At 30.3% G+C, this 6,125-nt stretch overlaps 1 long non-coding RNA gene across 1 annotated transcript; it reads right to left on the bottom strand.

Annotated features, from left to right (window-relative positions):
* Positions 1–2,394: 2,394 nt before the first annotated feature.
* LOC145306533 (uncharacterized) lies at positions 2,395–5,879 on the bottom strand. Its single transcript, XR_013875059.1, has 3 exons — positions 5,780–5,879; positions 4,176–4,262; positions 2,395–3,240 (listed from the first exon to the last, which is right to left on the bottom strand). It is a non-coding gene; the product is annotated as an uncharacterized LOC145306533 (long non-coding RNA).
* Between the last annotated feature and the right edge of the window lie 246 nt (positions 5,880–6,125).

The raw sequence follows: 6,125 nt of genomic DNA on the forward strand, positions 1-6,125 counted from the left end.
TTCTTAGCATAATAACCAGGCCAGGGTGTATGGATAGAAAAAGATCTACAGGGATAGGACAATAGTCAATAAAGAAATGTACAACATCCCCAATGATGATACACAAAAATACCACTTCTTCAGGTTACAATTAGTGGTTGAAACGTTTGGACATCCAACTAATTAAACCAACCAATCAAAATTAGATAAAAGTCCCCAAAGTTGTTAAGCCAATGAGTAGTAAAACGTTATTATAAAACTTTCATGGTTAGTAGCCTCGCCCATAGGCGTCATTTTATGATAAGGTAAATCATATACATGTTTTTGATGACAGAAAAAAAGATATAATCAAAAACTACTACACAAAATCTGACTTCATTAGTCATAAATTTATACATGACTGTTTAGTTCGTAGTTGATTGGGTCATAAAAAAAGTGCAATTAATATTGTATGAAAATGAGTTGCTTTAAATATCTACTTCATATTTGATCATGGTTTCGGTTATTGAAATTGTTAGATTTTTATTTGATGTGTAGGTAGTATTTTAATGTATCGGGATGAGAAACAACCACATCATGTCAAAAATAGTTTCCCTAAAATTAAGTCCTGACCAAATAAAGTTGGGAAATGTTTATGATCTCAAATCGATTTAAAATAAAAATAAATATTTTTTTCCTGGTTAATTGGTTAAACTACATTTATATGGCATACATTTGAAAGAATTTCAATTTTCGACGACGTAGTTTTTAAAATATCATGACTTGAAAATTGTCTTTTTAACTTGCATATACCACAAAAAGATGATTTTCAAGTCGTTATATTTTCAAAACTACGAGGTAGAAAATTCAAATTCTTTCAAATATATGCCATTTAAATATAGTTTAACCCACTAACTAGCAAAAAATATGCAGTTCACTAAATTAAGTTCAAATAATTTCGTGAAACTACCCCTTTAATATTTTAGGTAACGAATATCTTTGATAAATAAGGGGACTGTTCATAAATAAGAGCAACTTATTTTAACCACATTCCTTCAGCATAAAACTTTATTATTGAATATTCTATTCATAAGTAGCGAATCACATAAAATCATGGTCATACATATGGAGAAAGTATATTATTAAGCAAAAGAAAATCAGTAAAAGATTAAAGTGGATAAAAGGTGATGGACCACCATGAATGTTTTATACTGAAATATGCTGCATTATGTTTGGAATATCAAGACCCAGTAGCTATGTATCAGCCTGGAATAATCCTCAAATTTAAACCCAGTCAGAGGTTTTTAAATTTTTTTCCATAGAATAACAGACTGACAAAGTGATTATGGAGTAGCTTCGCTATTCATTAGTGTGGATGATGTACTTAAGTATTTTTTAGCAACCAAGGATTTTTTTTTTATTTTCTTTTTAAGATACCTATTGAAATAAAAAACCAATTTTGGCAATTTTTTCTACTAAATTAGATAAAAATTATTCCAGTGTGGCTTTGAATATTATATTATAGACATTTTCCTAAAATAGTAATGAAATTAATTATTAAATAACATTATAATTCAATACCTAACAGTTTTGGTTTGCATGGGATCAATATACTATTTGCGGAAATCTGTCTATAATACGATGCAATAAATAATTAATATATTTTTTTCTCATGAAACCTTAGTCGAACTGAAACCTTTTCATTCGATTAACTGTGTATAACATAAACCTGAACCAGGCCACAATTGTAATAAAACACATATCCTTGCTGGAAAGGTGCTTGGTTTAAATCTCGGCTTGCCAACCTTACAATTACGTTTAAAATGTGCTGCTAAGTCATGTGATTGGTCGCGGCATGCTAAGTTAAGAATGAACAGTATCAACTCATTAAAATAGACCATCAAGAATAATACACAAAAATTATGCCATCAAAGGGTTGGTTGCTTTTATTGACCATATCATAGACTAAGAATTGGGTCAAAGATACACCAATATAAGATCTCATGATTTATCTTATCATTTTTAGACATATTTCTTTGAAAAAGAATTTAACATAAACTGTGAAAGTTAGAAATTAGTAAAGGCAAAACCAGCAATTTTATTTTAGGTACTACTCCCTTAGTTTTAAAGATAACTAAGTCAAATCTTTTAGGTTGAGTCACTTATTACGTAAGTTTTGGAATCTTTCATAAAAACTTTGGATGGACAACCGCCCCCGCCGTTAATAATTTAAGAATAATAAGATTAAAGGGAAAATGGTTTGAAACAAAACCATGGGCTCAATTAATTCCAAATGGGAGAGATAAGTAATAACATGTTTTTGGCTTCGGCAAAAAAACAATTGGGGTGGTTGTCCCGACGCTGCACACAAATGAAACAGACATAAATAAAAAGTAAATTATACAGCAACTAGGTATATTACTAATTATGAAATTGTTTGAATTAATTAGTTTATTTCAAATCCTAAAATAACAAAAACAAATAGAAGATATACTAAATGTTTAATTTGATAATATTTGAAAAGTTTAACAATATAAAACACTACACTAGGCATCTCTTACCTATTGAAAAAAATAATACAAAATAAGTTTTTTATGTAAAATTGTGCCTTTTGGAAGTATAAAAAGAGGGGGTGGGTTTTTTAAACTCAAAAATAAAATTCAAAGGAACAAAACTTAAAAATTTGACACAGCAGTTGCTTTACATAGGAACTGTGAAGAAAAGGCGGCGGAACTGCCACTATTGCAGAAAACCTCAGTTTCCTGCCAACTTTTTGCCTTTATAGCCAAATTAAACAATTTAAATCATCTGAGACAAGACAACTTACTTTTTTTATTCTTAAATTGTAATTTTTATGAAAAAATATTTGTTTGATGATTCAAAATTTTTAGATGATTCTAAATTGTTTAGGTAATTTGGTAAGAAAAGACAAAAAAAATACGGAGGGAAACGGCAGTTTTCGGCCATAGCAGCGGTTCCGCCGCCGTTTATTCACAGTTCCCCATTGCATCTCCAAAGCAACTGGCATGCCAAATTTCAGTGCTGTAATTATTTTTTATTTGAGTTCCTCGACTTTTAGTTTTGATTTTAAAAAGTGTCACAACCGCCTCCCTCCTTTTTGCACACAACTATCTTTGAAGAAAAGAAAGCACATACTTTAGGCAAACACTATAAAATATTAATATATATTCGTGTCTGTTATGATCTTTTGAACAGTTTGAACGATGATAATTTTCAGTCAAATGATTGTGATGAAAGATGCCGACTTCGTATTTATCTTTCCTAAAAAGAAAAAAGGTTGTTTAATATGTAAACATTGGAAGCTTTAAACTAGCTGCGTGTCAAGGAGGGTGCGCGCCAAAAACATTGACACCTGCCTTAAACCAAAATTGAGTGGTGTTATTTAATTGTCATGTGGGTAGATACACCTACCTTGATGTAAAAATCCCCGTTCCCACTGCAAAACAACATGATGAAAAGTCAAAGAAAAAGAAGCAAACTTAAAATTGTACCTATATCACATAAGGGGGGGGGGGGAGTTTGTACATTTATAGGAAATGAAAATACAGTAACAAATTTTGCCCTGGCTGTTTGGGCTTGTTTTTATAGTTATCAACCTAATTTTTTTTGTAAACTCTCTTTAATGATTGAATCTACCTTTGAAAATTAAATTTTGGGCCTTTCCTTCTAGGGGCTAGTGGGGCAAAAGACCCCCACAATCACTAAAATTTTAAGTTCTCATCTTATTTTTTAAGATATCAAGCCGAATTATTTAATAGAACCTTTTTTTTACATAAATAAGTTGATTAGCTACCCTATATTTCATTTTTGCACTATCCTTAAAGGGGCTTTTTGGGTAAAACAACCCCCCCAAATACAAAATTTTTAAGTTTTGAGCTTACAAGCCCCTAGAAGTAAAGTGCAAAAATGAAATATGGGGTTTAAGTGTACAAACTCACACCCCCCTTATTTTTATGGCCCCCTTAAAATTATTAAACTAGACATTATCACACCATGGCTCTTTTAGCGAGGGGCGGACATGCCTCAGCTTTAAATATTGTGTTTTAACATATTAGCTAGTAATTTTAAAACTATCTTAACTAGAGTGAAAACATTCTTGTCCACTTCTCCAAAAAGCAAAAAAACTTTATAAAATCTTAACAAGTTTTTAGTCATCCTGCTGCTAATCAACTTTTTTTTAAAAATAAGATGTATACCTGATACTTAATATCCAAAATAAATATTTTTGGTGGATTCCACTGGCAGACAAATATAACAGTAAACAGCATACCTAGCTACGTCACCTTAAAAAAATAACACAATTTTAATCAAATGGTTTCTAGAGAAATCATTAAATTTTCAACTGAAAAAAAACTTATACAATAATTGTAATCTGTAGGTAAATCAAAGTTGCAATTGAAATAATTAAATAGTACCTAAAGACTTTCTAGTAATATTAAGGGGGGGGGGGGGGGGGGGGTAATGGAACCACTCGTAATCAATGTGTAAATGGCACTTAGAATTCGAATTTCGATCTGAAACTTTGCATGAGTAATCCTTGGTAGGTCTATTTTCCCTAAATCGAACAAAAAGTAGAATAAGTAACAGCTAACAGATCAGCCGTTTTTGTTGGCTATTTTTAGGGCAAATCTGTCATAAATTACGTAGGAATCAACTTTTTGAAACATATTTATACTTTAAATCATGTGAAAAGGTACAAAAATTTTTTTTTTTTAGATTTCTAGTACCAGCAACTACCGGCTAAAACCGTTTGAAAACATTTTGGAGCAGCAAAGAGTATAATGTTGAGATAGGTTTTGTGATGGATTTGCTAAACGGCTGAGCCGCCAGCCGTTACTTTTCCAACTTTTTGTTTGATTAAGGGAAAATAGACCTACCAAGGATTACTCATGCAAAATTTCAGATCGAAAGTGCCATTTACACATCGATTACAAGATAGTTGCATTAATAACCTCCAATTAATATAAATGCTCAGTTTTCACAAATATCCTTTTATATAAAGTAATAAGATATTTTTGTCTGTAGCTTGAAATATTTATAACTACTTGCATTGGCTTCTAAATTTTAGACAATCTTTACATAGATGGTTTGAAGCTATCTGATTTTCAAATTCAAGCATTGGTATGGTTTTTGGCTATTTTCAGTCAATTATTTAAATTTGAATACAGAGTCTCTAGATGATAGGGGTGCATCCTGTAGTGTTAAATAATTTGGAAAGAGGAAAATACCCTAAAACTAGACTTAGATATAAAAATTAAATATCCTATAACCATTCAAGGACCTAAAACAAGCTTCCATAAAATGGAGAACTCATCAGTTCATTAGAAATCGAAATCTTCAGCTACAGACAAAAAAAACTTACTGCTTTACTTCAGAGAATATATATATGTACGTTCCAACTATAATTGTAGAAAATCTTAGCATTTAAATCCTATATCATGAAGTAGTAAGTGTGTGCTGCTTGTGTATATAGTAAAAAAACAGACTAATAACGCTATTGGGTAAGGAAGTGCAACTTGCCCCCATCAAAATATTATGTTTTATGTTTTTTTTTTAAACTAAAAATAAAAGAAATGTATTGACTGGTTAATAACTTTATTTTAATAGAGAAGCTACTTGATAATTTACTTGTGATTTTCTTTGAGTTTTTGCATATCATTTCTCTCTTTTATTTCAATTATGACAACTTACATCTACTCTATATCATTTTGTCCATTCCATGATTTTTTTATGTGCTACTTATTTATTTTCACATTCTTGTTTCAAATTATAAAGGGTTGAAAGTATTCTTTATCCTAACCTGTATTTATCAATAAAATAATGAGTTTTGTTTATCCGGGTTTTTAGACTTCAACTACTCATAACATTTTATTAAGTATTAGGTAATCTTAAGAACATCTGAAATTAAAAATAAATTATATATTAACAAATATATCAAGTGATTGCACTTTTTATACTAAAGAAACAGAATATTTTTTTTTATATCTGAGAGCTATCTGATTTTGATGAGTGGGGTGCACAGCATTTTGCCATCACCCTTAAACCAAAATCCATTTAGTGTTTGATAAAAATTGCTAGAAAAATGTCTTATAGTATGGGGAATATACACAAAAGTAGCTTACTTTAAAAAAATATGATTCTGCATT

The sequence above is a fragment of the Acartia tonsa genome, chromosome 14 (assembly GCF_053477335.1).
Source record: "Acartia tonsa isolate MP-2025a chromosome 14, ASM5347733v1, whole genome shotgun sequence".
Taxonomy (NCBI): domain Eukaryota; kingdom Metazoa; phylum Arthropoda; class Copepoda; order Calanoida; family Acartiidae; genus Acartia; species Acartia tonsa.